Source organism: Pagrus pagrus, assembly GCF_965226575.1.
Source record: "Pagrus pagrus genome assembly, chromosome: 7".
NCBI classification, from domain to species: Eukaryota; Metazoa; Chordata; class Actinopteri; order Spariformes; family Sparidae; genus Pagrus; species Pagrus pagrus.
The window spans coordinates 21,338,747-21,354,196 of NC_140191.1; the positions used below are offsets into that span (position 1 = coordinate 21,338,747).

The 15,450-nt window shown below is 41.9% G+C and overlaps 3 long non-coding RNA genes across 3 annotated transcripts; all 3 read right to left on the reverse strand.

Moving 5' to 3' along the window:
* Positions 1-6,561: 6,561 nt before the first annotated feature.
* Positions 6,562-7,504, reverse strand: LOC311260155. Its single transcript, XR_014622969.1, has 3 exons — positions 7,428-7,504; positions 7,165-7,197; positions 6,562-7,066 (listed from the first exon to the last, which is right to left on the reverse strand). It is a non-coding gene; the product is annotated as an uncharacterized lncRNA (long non-coding RNA).
* A 2,143-nt stretch (positions 7,505-9,647) lies between these two features.
* On the reverse strand, positions 9,648-10,280 carry LOC311259600. The gene is made up of 4 exons (XR_014622922.1): positions 10,244-10,280; positions 10,092-10,146; positions 9,783-9,957; positions 9,648-9,705 (listed from the first exon to the last, which is right to left on the reverse strand). It is a non-coding gene; the product is annotated as an uncharacterized lncRNA (long non-coding RNA).
* Positions 10,281-10,753: 473 nt separating this feature from the next.
* Positions 10,754-11,852, reverse strand: LOC311259441. Its single transcript, XR_014622862.1, has 3 exons — positions 11,636-11,852; positions 11,138-11,231; positions 10,754-10,834 (listed from the first exon to the last, which is right to left on the reverse strand). It is a non-coding gene; the product is annotated as an uncharacterized lncRNA (long non-coding RNA).
* Positions 11,853-15,450: the final 3,598 nt, after the last annotated feature.

Genomic DNA, 15,450 nt, shown 5'->3' on the forward strand with positions numbered 1-15,450 from the left:
GGTGGGAGAGAGGAGGATGATCATCAATGATGGAGAACAACTCCCACTCCATGCAGGACACTGTTACCGCACTGAGCAGCTCCATCAGCGACAGACTCCTTCATCCCAAGTGTGTGAAGGAGAGGTACCGCAGGTCCTTCCTTCCTGCTGCTGTCAGACTGTTCAACCAGCACTGCTCTCAGTAGACCACTCATACACTCAGACTCAGTAATGAACTGTTATGTCCAATAGATACCCAATTTAACATGCAGATTTTTAAATTATCCATTGTGTACTGTTGCCATTGTCTTGCCGTTGTTTTTTTTGTCACTGTATGTCGCTCTATGTAACTGTTGTTGTTTTTTTTTCCTGTTCATATTGTATATACTGTAATATTTATTTATTACTATTCTATCCTCTTGCTGCTGCAATAAGTGGAATTTCCCCACTGTGGGACGAATAAAGGATATTCTATTCTATTCTATTCACCCACTCTGACCCTGACACCAGACAACCATCACCACCCTCTTCTCCACCCTCACCCCTCCCCACTCACCGCCCACCATCAGCACTCCCTGCTCTACTCACCCCTCCCCACCCACCCCCACCATCAATGAGGATCTGTGAAGGGGATGTGTACCAGCTCTTCAGGAGACAGAAGACCAGGAAGGCCCCAGGTCCAGACGGCATCTCACCCTCCTGTCTGAAAGTCTGTGCTGACCAGCTGTCCCCCATCTTCACACGGATCACTGGAGATGTGTGAAGTCCCCTCCTGCATCAGACACTCAACAATAATCCCGGTCCCAAAGAAACCTTCCATCTCAGGACTGAATGACTACAGACCCATCGCCCTGATGTCTGTAGTCATGAAAACATTTGAGAGACTGGTGTTGACTCTCCTGAAGGACATCACAGGACCCCTGTTGGACCCCCCGCAGTTTGCCGACTGCAAACAGGTCAGTGGAGCATGCAGTCAACATGGGACTGCACTACATCCTCCAACACCTCGACTCCCCAGGGACCTATGCAAGGATCCTGTTGGTGGACTTCAGCTCAGCGTTCAACACCATCATTCCAAAAGTCAGAGGTTGTTTTTTTTTTATGTATACAATGAAAGGATGATCTACAATGACCTTTGACACTGACTGAGGCCTTCCCAGACCAGTTGCTCTTTTGACATGATTTGGTCACCAAAGCAGGTGGAGGCCTGAAACCTGAACGAGGACAAATAACTTAGAAATAAATTAGGGCCTGGTTTAGAAATGTTTAGTCAGTGATTCTGCACTATTGGTCAGATCCAACATTACAGTATAGACCCAGCATTTCTATATTAGACCCTATTTCTTTGCTGATCTGTTCGGTACACGAGCCACTCATTGCATGTCTGTCCATCCTGGGAGAAGGATCCCTCCTCTGTGGCTCTTCCTGAGGTTTCTTCCACCTTTTTTCCCCTGCTAAAAGGGTTTTTTGGGGCCAAGTTTTTCCTCACTTTAACTGAGGGTCTAAGGACAGAGGGTGTCATCTCTGTGCAGATTGTTAAGCCCTTCAAGGCAAACTGATTTGTGAATGTGGGCTATACAAATAAAATTTGATTTGATTTGATTTGGTATTTCCTACAGGTTTTTTTCCACAAAAGGGTCTAATATGGAGATGTTGGGTTTATACCGCAGATGTTGGTTGTTGGAACCAACATCCCCACATTTTATTGCAGTCATGACACCTCTGTTTCACACAACAGGAAGTAACTTAAGCATGACTCCAGCATTCGTGAGATTATTGAAGACTACTTTCTCAGTATCTAAAGGCTAAAACACCCAACTTTTACCTCTGAGACCCTTTATTTATTAAAAATACAAAGTTGGCTAGAGAATGACTGAGACCTATCCAAATATGGGTGTATGGAGATACAGTCATGACACCTCTATTTCACACAACAGGAAGTGACTTAAAGATGACTCCAGCATTCATGAGATTGTTGGAGCAGCGTACATAGCAGCGTAAATGTCTTGAATCCCGACTAGCTGAATTGGAGAAAAATCACACATCTAGCTCGAGTCCTGATTTACTCAAGGAACTGTTAGCTGCACGTGCTGCATTGAATACTTTTATGATTCAGGACTCTGAGCAGTCCCTTAAATTTGCCAGGCAGAAACTATATGAGTTTGGGGACAAACCTGGAAAATATCTTGCCAGTCTTGTCAAAAATAGGGCAGATTCTCAAAATATAGTCTCTATTACTGACCCTAATGGTGTTAGATTGTTTGATACTAGAACTATTAATAAACACTTTGCATCATTTTATTCCAACCGACAATGCCCTTACCCTCATGCATAAGTTTTTTGCAGATTTGAGACTCCCCAAAGCTACGGATGATCAAAAATTACAACTAAATGCCCCAATTACTAGAGAGGAAGTGCTACTTGCTTTGAAATCTATGCCATCAGGTAAGGCCCCGGGCCAGATGGATTTGGATGTGTTTTATAAGGAGTTTAGTGATATTCTCTTAGACCTTTTGTTGTCTATGCTCAATCATTCGTTTGAAAATGGGATCCTACCTCAGTCCCTCAGGGAGGCCAATATTTCTCTCATCCTTAAAAAAGGAAAATGCCCCGAAAGCTGCGCCTCATACAGGCCAATAGCCCTACTCAACTCTGACCAAAAACTACTCTCCAAAATTCTGGCCCCACGTTTAGAGAAGGTGCTGCCCCATATTGTCAAGGAGGACCAAACCGGTATTGTCAAGGGCCAGAACTCCTGTGATGATCTGAGGAGGCTCCTTAACTTAGACATCATCCAACTAACCCAGAGATGTCAGGACCTGGCCCTCGTGCTGTCTCTTGAAGCTGAAAAGGCATTCTACCAGGTCGAGTGGTCGTATTTGTTCTATGCTTTGGAAGAATTTGGCCTAGGCGATAACTTTGTGAATTGGATTAGGGTTCTGTATAGTACTCCGACAGCGGCGGTTCTGACTAACGGGCTGAGATCCCACAATTTCCCCCTCCACCGCAGGAATAGACAGGGCAACCCCCTCAGCCCCACGTATTTGATATTGCTGTTGAGCCGCTGCCCCAGGCAGTAAGGCAAAACACTTTAATTTCTGGTATTTTCGTTGGTGAAAGGGAACACAAAATCACCTTATACGCTGATGACATTTTGATACATCTATCGCAACCCCAAACTTCTGTTCCCTACTTGCTTAAGGCCATTTCGTCATTCACCGTCTTGTTGGAATGTAAAATTAACATTGCAAAATCTGAAGCTATGCCCCTGGGATCGTTAACTTGAGTTCCAGATATGAATGAGCCCTTTCCGGTTTCATTTACTTAGGAGTGCATGTAACACCTACCTTTGGTCAGATGTTTAAGTCCAACTCCCCCCACCCTCTTGGATGCTAAGGGCTGACTTAGACCGCTGGGCCCCTCTCCCTCTTTCCTGGCTAGGTAGGGTGGCTCTTATAAAAATGAACATCCTGCCCAGACTGCTATATCCACTGCAGATGATCCTTATATTATTGTCAAACAAGGTTATTAAGGTGCTTGAAGGCTGGCTAACCTCCTTCATTTGGAGCAAGAGGAGGCCCCGTCTCAAGATGACAAAACTTCAAATGGCAGGTTGTGATGGAGGGCTACATGTACCAAATCTTAGATTTTACCAACTGGCTTCACACCTGCGGGTGATTACAAGCTGGCACAACTATGATCCAGCCTCCATTTGGCATGATATTGAGTCCTCTCAGTCAAAGTGTCCCTTGGTAAATCTATTGTTTATGAATAACCCTGAATCTGTCAAAAAACTCTGCTCTAACCCTATTACTCTCAGTACCATCAGAGCCTGGAGATCCATTCGCTCTATAGGAAGCCGGGCTCAGTTGACATCTCCTCTCACTCCCATTCTTGACAACCCGGACATCCTGCCAGGCTGTAAGGACCAGGGCTTTAAAGTATGGAGCACCCAGAGGCTGAAGAAAATAGGTGATCTATTTAATGGCCAAATTTTACTATCCTTTCAGCAGTTGTAACAACAATTTGGTTTATTTAATCAAGGTGACTTTTACAGATATTTACATTAAATTAGAGATTTCATAATTAAAAACACCACTTAAATGACTAATAACACCACTTCATGTGTTGAGAAGGCCCTGTCTCTACTGATTAGTAAGAAATGCATTACTGTTTTTTACAGAGCCCTAAACTCTAATTCTCCTCATACCTCACAAGCAACCAAGCAAGCTTGGGAGAAAGATCTTGGCATTGCCATAGATGATGCTGACTGGACGGGAAGTCTGGTCTCAGGCCATGAAAATCTCTGTGTGTAATCGCACCAAATCCATAGAGTTCAGAATTGTACATTGCAAACATATAACACCTGTTGTCAAGAATGAAATGGACGCAAGTAATTCCCCGCTTTGCTGGAAATGCAATTCTGAGACTGGTGATTACTTTCACTGCCTCTGGTGAAGTTACAAATATACTGGTCTAGTATTGTGAATGAATTAACTGCAATCTTTGGTGTCTCAATACGGATGGACCCTATGTGCCTGATACTTGGTCTCCTGGATGATCAGATCACTGACAGTAAACACAGGAGACTTTTCAATATACTAACTTTTGCTGCTAGAAAGAACATTCTGCTCATCTGGATCAAGAATGTTGCTCCAACAAAAAAGTCATGGCACAACATCGTTATGGACTGCATTCCTAGTGAATACATCACATGTATGTTTCACTGCAAAATAGATGCTTTCCATAGGGTCTGAAACCCTTACTTGCAACATATTGGACCCAGCCTTTCATCCTGCTTGCTTTGTGGATTTCCCAAATCAGCCTAGCCTGTTTCCATAACATTGTTCTAAGTGCTCACTTTCTAACAAGCACCTTCCTGCCTTGTTATGCTTGTATGCTCTGTATTGATTGTCATCTGGATACTGCCATGTCTTGCTGCAGGAGATTGATGGGAAGGGGGCTGGTCATTTATTTTTATTTCCATAACATTTTTCTATTTGCTGTACCCACATTCCGTTTTTTTCCTCCTCTTTTCTGTCATGTCTGAGCAGTTCTGTGTGTTTTGAAAAAATGCAATAAAAATATTTTTCAAAAAAAAAAAAAAAACAAAGTTGGCTAGAGAATGACTGTGACCTGTTTGGCCAAATATGGCCCTCATGGGCAGATGAAAAGACTGAGAGGGTTCAAACCCCCACAGGACTGGCCCACGTGGAGTGCAAAATCACTGACAAAACTTTCAGACTTCTAGCTTGAGAGGAAAAAAAGTTTCTCTGGTTGGACCAAGAAAGATCCAGCCCCTTAGACTTATACACCCTTAGACCATCTGTAGGTGTTGGTGCTGTATTGGCTTGTTAAGTGAATCCTTGGGGCTACATCCACTAAAGTTTATACACATTATCTCGGCCCACCAAGGACCATGCCCTGTGAATTGCAATTGCAGATTTTTTTTTTAATATATACAATGAAAGGATGATCTCCAATGACCTTTGACACCGACTGAGGCCTTCCCAGACCAGTTGCTCTTTTGACCTCATTTGGTCACCAAAGCAGATGGAGGCCTGAACCTTGAACTAGGAGAAATAACTTAGAAATAAATTAGGGCCTTCAACTTCTAGAAACTGGTTTAGAAATGTTTAGTCAGTGATTCTGCACTATTGGTCAGATCTAACATTACAGTATAGACCCTTTATTTATTAAAAGTACAAAGGTGGCTCGAGAATAACTTTGACCTGTTTGGCCAAATATGGACCTCATTGGCAGATGGAAAGACTGAGAGGGTTCAAACCACCACAGGAATGGCCCACATGGAGTGCAGAATAACTGACAAAACTTTCAGCCTGAGATCCCTGAGATGTTTAGCTAAACCTTGTAAAGATTTAAATGCTAGGATTAACCAGCACTGCTCTAAGTAGACCACTCATACACTCGGACTCAATAATAAACTGTTATGTGCAATAGATACTCAAACATGCAGATTTTTTAAAATATCCATTATGCACTGTTGCCATTGTCTTGCCGTTGTTTCTGTTTGTCACTGTATGTCATTGTATGTCGTTGTTGTTGTTTTTTTTTGTCTTTTTCCTGTTTATATTGTATATACTGTTATATTTATTTTTTATTCTCCTATCCTCTTGCTGCTGCAATAACCGGAATTTCCCCACTGTGGGACGAATAAAGGCTATTCTATTCTATTCTATTCTATTCTATTCTATTACCGGACTTATGAACTGCGGAAAAATAAATTCCACTATTTTTCAAGTTGAGCAGTTCTATTGAACACATCAAATTCAAGGAACTCTGTATGGTGACTGAACATTTTAATGTTGCATAAGTTTTGAACAGTTTCTATTTCCTCCTGCCTTCTCCTTTCTTCCTGTCATTCTTGAAATTTCCTTCTTTTCAAAGGTATCTTCCAGGTTTTTTCTGCTGCTCCACTTGATCCTTCTTCATTTTCCCTCTCACTCTTCTCCAGATGCTCCTCTTTTATCTCTCTCTTTTGCACTTCTTTAACTTTACTCCTCGTCATCACCACAGGCTCATCTTGAATCTTTGTTTCTCTCTTCTTTCCCTTTTCACTCTTACTTTTCATCTTCTCCAAAGTCTTCTCTTGAATCTTTGCTTCTCTCTTCTTTCCCTTTTCACTCTTACTTTTCATCTTCTCCAAAGTCTTCTCTTGAATCTTTGTTTCTCTCTTCTTTCCCTTTTTACGCTTACCCTCCATGTTCTCCAAAGTCTTCTCTTGAATCTTTGTTTCTCTCTTCTTTCCCGTTTTACGCTTACCCTCCATGTTCTCCAAAGTCTTCTCTTGAATCTTTGTTTCTCTCTTCTTTCCCTTTTCACTCTTACTTTCCATCTTCTCCAAAGTCTTCTCTTGAATCTTTGTTTCTCTCTTCTTTCCCCTTTTACACTTACCCTCCATGTTCTCCAAAGTCTTCTCTTGAATCTTTGTTTCTCTCTTCTTTCCCTTTTCACTCTTACCCTCACCACTCATCTTATTCACCATACTGACTCGGTCACACACAGTTTTTCTTGAGTGAGTTGACAACAATTTTGCTGTTTCTGGGCTTACAAAAACCTGCTGCATCTAAAAAAAGAAAAAGAAATAAGGTGTGAAAATATATTCTAGATCATGTAGTTCGTCTAGCTCGGATGTTCAGGTGTGTTTAAGTGCGGTGCTCTTACACCAGGACGGACTTTGACTGCCACCTTGTCATTCTGTGGGAAAAGGTCAAAGCATGTTGTAAACAGTTTAGAAAGCCACAAAAAGTGAGCAGATCTACTTCACAGTCAAAAGTAATCATTTTGATTTGTTGGCCTCATAGAAACAGATTTTATCTGTCTAAACAAGTCTGTTTACTGTAAAATACTTTTTCTGACATGAGTAAGAGCTTTTCTTGTTTGTGTTATATGTGGTATATGGTGGTATATGTTGACATTATACTTACTACAGGTGTCTTGAGAGTGACAGGACTCACTGAAACCAGGGCTGTATTCAGTTTTAGGTCTGGAGATTGGCTCATCAATGGCTGTGTATCCTGTTAATTTAGCAATATGAATTAAAGAACAAATGAAATAGACAAGTGTGGGTTTTAAAAGCCAAGTTTCAAGTTTTTATTTTGCTAATGTGGTAAAACTTTAGCTTTTTGTGATATGATTATAGCTTGTTTCATGTACTGAGGTCCCCGTCTGTTTTTTTTAAAACGTCAAAAGTGGAAGTACTGAAAACTGTCAAAACTCACCATTTTTTGGTTCAAAGGCACAGATGCCCTTTTCTCATGCAGCTGGTAAGTCCTTTTTGGCACATGTTCCTCATCTTCTTCAGGATCTGGTACTGTTTCAGTTAGTGTGGTTTTCATATCAGCTGCATCATCCTCATCAGATGAGCTCACCATCTTTTTTTAGGAAAAATAAAGTATATTAAGCTCATTTTAGAATGACATATTTTAATTTGTGTGTGGAAACACTGCAGCTAGTCACATGTCTCACCTGCTGGTCTGAGGGCACAAGGGTCTTCTTGTTGTGCAGCTGGTTAAGCCTTTTTCTCACAGGCTTCTCTTGGCCCAATGGTTCCTGCTCCTCCTCTTCAAACCCCTGATTGTCTTCATTTTGTGCAGGTTTGTTGTCCTCCCTTTCAGAAGCAGTGGTCATGGTTTTATCTTTCTTGTGTTTCTCTCTGCGTTTCCTTGTCTTTGCAGCATATGTAGAAATTGCCATCATTGACAATCCTCTACTCTGAAGTGTGACCTCTGCTGGGTCCTCCGCTGTGCAAAGAAATGGATAAAATGAATACAAGTTGATGGATACTACAAGAAAAAATAGGTTTGGCATTGATTTAGATTGTTTGTTTAAAAAACCTTGATAAAATCTTTTGGCTGTGTTTGCATCATGGCACATAAAAGTCGTCACTTTCTGGTAGGTTTTATGGCCCAACTGCCGCTTGGCCTGGAGGAATAAATATAAAAAAGAAATACACACAAGTGCAAAATTCATTAACTTTTCACCACACTTAATTGTTTTTAAGATACAAAAAACCATGAGAAGTTATCTCACATAAGTGGCAACAGAGGAGCGCAGCATGTTGAAAGTTGGGGCTGTCCCCAAGCCCATCCCCTCCCAGGCCTCCTTGAAATATTCAGACAGCTTCAGCAGGACACCTCCACTGGTTGTGTGAAAGAAGGTAGAAGCCTCTTTGCCTCCTTCAATTCTGTTTCGAAGCAGGTTGTAACGCTGCAACCAGGAATACTCGCTTGGCTTGAGGGGTACAGCTGCTTCACCAAAGTACCTTTGAGTCTTGTGCTGTCCAACCTAATAATTCAGGAAAGTTGACTTTTCACTCTGACAAACTGATATAACAATGTTTATGTCTCTTGTGTCCTTTCAGTTTTTGTAATAATGTTTGCACTTACACGGATGATGCGGGCACCCTGCTTAGTCTTTTCTGCTGCCTTGACCTCCTTTGTGGTCATGTTGATCACAACACCCTTTCGGTGGCCTGTTGTTGCAATAATATAGCCACCTAGCAGTCCAAAAAACTCTTTCAGACATGCTCGGTCCTCTGGATGCTTCTCAAGGTCAACTGTAAAAGCAGAGGAAGGACATTGTATGCATTCACTCGCAATGATGATGTTCTTACCTAAGTACCACACGTTGGCCACACAAAAGCAGCAGAGACAAGCCCATATATAAAAACCCAGTTTGTAGATGTTAATCCCTGTAATGTAAAATCTGCAGAACGGTATCTTCACCCAAAGTTTGAGTCTGGAGAAGCCCCATAACATTAAATAAACCTTATTTTTACAAATCTGAAACTTATGCTGAGCAATGATTCATACCCAGTACTGCAGTGATCTTCTTCGGAGCCTCATCTATAAACCATGCATGTTTCTGTGCCTTGACCAGTCTCTCTGAAATTTTGAATAGCATTTATTATATGCATGTTCCCTGCTTTTAACAATGTGATGTTGATGTTTGGACGTGGGGTTATTAATGTTAAACATACCAGATTTACTTCGCCTCACACTGAGCTGGTGCCCAACCACATCCCGGCCAATATCTCTGATCCGGGCCCTCAGCTCTACCAAGATGGCACTGATTTTTTTTGTTCCGAGTCTGACAGATGGTGGTGCCATGTTTGAAATATATTTCATAAAGGCCACAACATCCATCAAATAGCATCTCTGTGTTGGGGGTTTGAAGCCTTTTTCTTGAAGGACTGCAACAAAACTTGAAGACAAAAACACAAATACAGTCATGTCCTCTACCCTTCGATGCACTAATGCTTCTTACAGTGTAGTACTTACCCACGGATTCTAGCATGGTTACTCAGGAAAAGAAGGTCAACATTTGGGATTGATGAGTCTGCCATGTACTCTAGAAAATCGACAACATGTTTGGCTCGCTGCTTGGCATTTTCAGAAGTTTTCCTACCAGGGTTGGCACCTTCTGTGTGGCCCCTAAATTCCTCGACCAATCTTACTGAAGAAGAAAGAATATAAAGCAAATCATATATCATCATCATCATAATATTTTTGCATGGATCTGCACATTAACACAACATCCCCTATCTTTCAAGTACTAGTACAGTGACTATGATATGATGGGATCTTCACCATAGCAAGGGGCTTTGCTGGGGGGAAATGGTGCACGTCTGCGATGTTTTGCTGCCTGAAAAAAGCACATGAAGCAGATTTTCTTAATTAAGAGTTACTGAAAAAATTGGTCATATTTAAGAAGTACACCAGAGGAATAACTCAACACTCACAGTTGCACGCATTGTTGAAGAATGTAGCTGCTTGAGCTCATCGTTCCTCATCTGGAGCAGGTTCTTCGCCACCCTTAGTTCAGCAGAAAGAAGCTGGCAGTTCCTGCACCCAGGATCAGGGGCCCTCAGGACAGAACGCCTTCTTGTTCGCTTGGTCTGTTGGTCAACTGTTCCTGTGTAGCAGGAAGCCTGGCTGGTTGAGGGAAAAGGATCCAGCATAGCTGGTGCTTCTGGGTCACAAGAAGCCTGGCTGGTTGAGGGAGAAGGATCCAGCATAGCTGGTGCTTCTGGGTCACAAGAAGCCTGGCTGGTTGAGGGAGAAGGATCCAGCATAGCTGGTGCTTCTGGGTCACAAGAAGCCTGGCTGGGAGAACTAGACATGGGGCCCGCAAGAGGAGGCACAGTGGTAGAAGCTGCAGCATGGGAAGCAGCCTCTATCACCCTCCTGACACCCTCTTCGATTGCTGCATCATCCACCTCGTCAAGATGTGAGACCATTGGTGGTGTGGGGTTCGAAGTACATAGGAGGGCCAGTTCTCTCGCAATGTATCTGTCCTTCGCTTTCTGTATGTACAGTTTAACCATTGGCTTCTGCAAAAAAAGCAGAACGTACATTTAGTAAATCATTTCATTCTGTCTGAAAAAGTTACATTATTGATATCTCATTACCTTTAGCATCATGCATGTATTTAACCAGCAATATTCTTTCTGTGGGATTTGTAGCACTAAATAAATACAGCATTTCCGAATCTATATTTACCACACAAGGATCAAATGAAGACAACAGACCCACCACACAGCAAGGAAGAACAAGCAGCACTACAAGGACCAAGTTGCTGGGTTTAAGATCTCAACCTAACTCAACAATACACATAAATCACACAGAGGGACTACCTTCAGGCTGTGGATCCTTTGCAGATGCTTGTCGAGTCGGTTAATATATTTAGACTTGCAGAAACGCACTGGGCAGTCCAGATTTGCACGAAAACTGGAGAAGCAAGAAGAGTCTTTGATTTAGTAGTAGAAAAAATGTTTGAAGAAAGAAAATATGCACACATTCTTTGTAACATGTGTAACCACTTTACACTTAAAAATGTTAAAAAAACATATGACACTTGCTCATACAGATTATTCATGACCTGCCTTGCATCTATTTTTGAGAGACTTTTGCAAAATCAGTTGTAGCCTCATACATCACAGACCGATATTTACATTTGCATTATGTTATTTGTTACTGAAAAAAGCACTTTTATTACAGTGACTATTTAAAAGCAACAACTCACTATACAAGAGTGATTTACAATATTGTTTTGGACCCTATTTCATTGATAGTGAAAAAGCACCATAAGAAGCCTCTTTAAGAGCATCCTGAAGAGGAAACAGGACACTTACTGTCGATGGGAAAACTTGCTCAGAAGACTCAACTCTGTTTTGTTGACCACCTTTTCTGTGCTTCTCAGGTGCTGGACTATATCAGCATACAGTTTCCCACAAATGAGACACTTGTGCTTGCACCTCTCATACTGCTTGCTTGGAGGGCTGCAGTCAGAAGATTCCTGTTGCTGTGGTCCTGCTGTCTGAGGCTCATCATCAGGTTCCTGTACATGGGCACAAAAATATTGCTCATAAAAGCCCAACAGTAGAGTATTATTACTTTATTATTACTTTAATTATCTGGGTGTAAGTTTATGCTTTTTTTACTTTACAAAATATATTTCCCACATTCCTGGGTAAATTAGTAAAATTAGCTTCTTTCTTCCTTGTTTATGTCATGTAAACAATGAATTGATCCATAATGTCATGATTTGGTCTTTTTGATCTTTTGTTTAAGGAATGAAGTTTTTTATTCCTGCATTTGGGTCCTGTTCCATTGTGTTTCCTTAATCGGTCATTACCAGTGTTGGGCACATTACGTAAAAGAAGTAATTAGTTATAGTTACTAGTTACTTCTCCCGAAAAGTAAGTAAGTTAGTAACTGAATTACTCTACTATAAAAGTAACCAGTTACCAGAGAAAGTAACTATTGCGTTACTCTTTCTTTTTTTTCAAAGTTTAAATATGTCTAAGATTTTGGCTGCGTCGTTCGTCGAAGATTCTCGAGTGAGTCACAGAACAGTTCCACTCCCGGCTGGCACGCTCTGCTGAGCTCAACTGAACTAAGAAAGGAATGAATCAGTTCATGAAGTGCAAAAACATCTAAAATGCCATACCCAAATTAAAATGATTGTAACTTCTGAACTGCTCTGGCCACATGTACTCTGTAGTTTCTTGTGCAACTGAAACTGAAACTGCAACAGAAACACTGTAGGTGACACAGAGACAGAGTAATGGGCCTCTGAAGTCAGTAAAAATGTAAAATTTTGGGCTGCCTAAAATCAAAAATGTTTTTCAGGATGAATAACTGCCTGTGGTTTCATCTGAGGGGATAAATGACAGTATGGGGCTGTAGGCACAGTATAAGTGAACACATGTTTCAAATTTGAAGAAGATAGCACAAAGTGTGACCATCCTACAGTGTTTTTCCATGAAGAGATCCAGGCCGAGTTCCAAATGGACACATGGTAACCAAATGAACAGCCACACCGTTACATTCAGGTATACACTGCTCTGGCGGGGGGTCAATTAGCACATGTCAAACGTCATTCGAAAGGTTGAAACCTCCTCTAGAAGATGGAGATGACAAATCTAAACTCTTCATGACAGTCTAGCAATGAAATGCAGTTGAACAAAAGCACCCCAAATTCGAGAAGAGGAGTTAAACAGGAAAACAAGGATTCAAGGATTCTTTATTGTCATGCCAGACATGTTCACATGGCATGATACGAAAAAACTGTTCTAAGGTCCTGTTAGTGAGTGATAAATAAACTACGCTAAAATGTAAAGAATATATATGATATAAATAGAGCAAGAGCAATAAAATAAAAACAGTAAATAGGTCTATGGGGTTGTACAAGGTGACAGGTGTGCAGTGCAAGTTCTGAGATATTGTGCAGTTTATTGTGCAGGAGGCAACAGTCCTACAGTGCTCCACCAGAGCTCAACAGTCTCACAGCCTCTGGGAAGAAGCTGTTCCTCAGTCTGGTGGTACAGCACCTGATGCTCTGCAGCCTCCTGCCTGAGGGGAGGGGGACAAACAACGTGCTTGCGGGGTGGGTGGGGTCTTTCCAGATGCTGGAGGCCCTTTTCCTGCATCTGTCCGTGTATTGGGGGGTAAGCCGCCTCCCACAGTCGACTGTGCTGACATTCACCTCATCTTCCTCTCCAACTGCATCAGTCATGTCACATTACTGAAAACTACTGCCGACTTCTTCCCCAGAGTCCTTGTGCTTTCTCGTCCTGCAGGTTTTCATGGATCATGGCTGCGCTTCGGTCATGGATCGTTGGCTGCACCCTCTGCCATGGCCCTGCCTGACACCCACTACTGCTGTTATTAATATTAACCATATCTTATCATTGAGATACATTATACACTACCATTACTGCTAAGCTTTTCTGATGTTAGTGCCAATCACTTTCCTGTTATATACATCTCACTATTGTTAATGTACTGCATCATTATATACCTTTACTACGATTAACCATTTATAATTGTATGCAATGTGATTTTGCTGATCTGTTCTGTACACGCGGAACTCACTGCACGTCTGTCCGTCCTAGGAGAGGGATCCCTCCTCTGTGGCTCTTCCTGAGGTTTCTTCCACCTAATGGAAGAAACCTCTAATGCGGCAAGTTTTCCCTCACTCGAACCGAGGGTCTAAGGACAGAGGTTGTCGTCTCTCTATAGGTTGTAAAGCCCTCTGAGGCAAACTGTGATTTGTGAATTTGGGCTATACAAATAAAATTTGATTGATTGATGATTGAGTTTCCAGCTCATGTTAAAGATAAGTCGGTCTCTCGGCTTCCATACGTGACTGTCAGTGATCAAACAACACTCAGCCAGCTTCTAACATTGTACCGTATTGAAGACAGGCGTGATAGTGACACAAAAACACCATAACACATCACCAGAATCAAGCTACACATGAAAAGTTAAAATTTTGATCCCATTTTCCCGTAGGAGTGAGACTCTTACCTTTTATAAAACAGCTAACTCCGTGCTGCGCTCAAGGTCGCGTCGAAAAACGGCAAGATATGACTTCTCTCCGCTCATCGCAATTTTGGACTATGTGTGTTAAGGCTGCTCTTGTGCAAAAATATATAGGAGATACAAGAAAAATGATATTTTTGCAAAGTCAAGAGCTACCTGAATTTTTGATGACGTGTTTCCCTGGGAGATAACATTTAACAGGAGGGAGAGGGGAGCGAGGACGCCGGCGTCCTGGGGAGAGTTAGTGAGGTTGGTGTCTGACAGCCATTCGGATGACAACAGCTTCAATGAGTAGCTTTAGTTTATAACGCGCCCCATTTAACTGTCGGTAACGGTAACAGCGTTGTAACGATGGAAATAGTAATTAGTTAGATTGCCATTTAATAGCAGTCATTCATTGCCCAGACTACACAGATACAGAGCTGCCAAGCGTCACGCTTTGAGTGTGACAGTCACGCAATTTGACCCAGTCTCACACCACACGCCACACTTGACATTTCTCACGCTTATATTTCCATATTCAATACTCAATATTTTTTTCGTCATAATAAACTTTGGTCCTCGCGGCTTGCCATAGTTCGAGTAACACTGATTGACTGACCGAGATAACCAATCCCAGACTAATCCATCAGTCCTTTGTGCCTAAATCTAACCAACCACAGAAGGCACCACGCAATATAAACCAATCAGAAGGCGGGTCTTGGCGTCTCTAACTATCTTTCACACACAACAGCGCCGACATTCAAAACCCACTCGACGTTCTCCTGCTTGGTACTTCCTCATTCAAATGCTGATGCAGAACGAGTTTTCTCTGAACAAAACCAAAACCCGAAACAGTTTGGCTCTCGAGGGACCTCTATCATCCATCATGACGGTGAAGATGGCGAGCCTCTAGCCACAATGTTTTAAGTGGGAGCTCCCTGCCCCATCACGGCATCAAAATCTGCAACAAACACCTACAACATGAGACATGTCCCCAGCTAAATGATGGAGAGTTGGTTGAAATGAAATATTGACAAACAAATGTATTTTGTCAAAATTCTTGTGACAATTTTCATTTCTGATTTCTGGTTAATTAAGACTAGCATTAAGAGGCCACAGTGAAGGGAAAGCCGCTGGC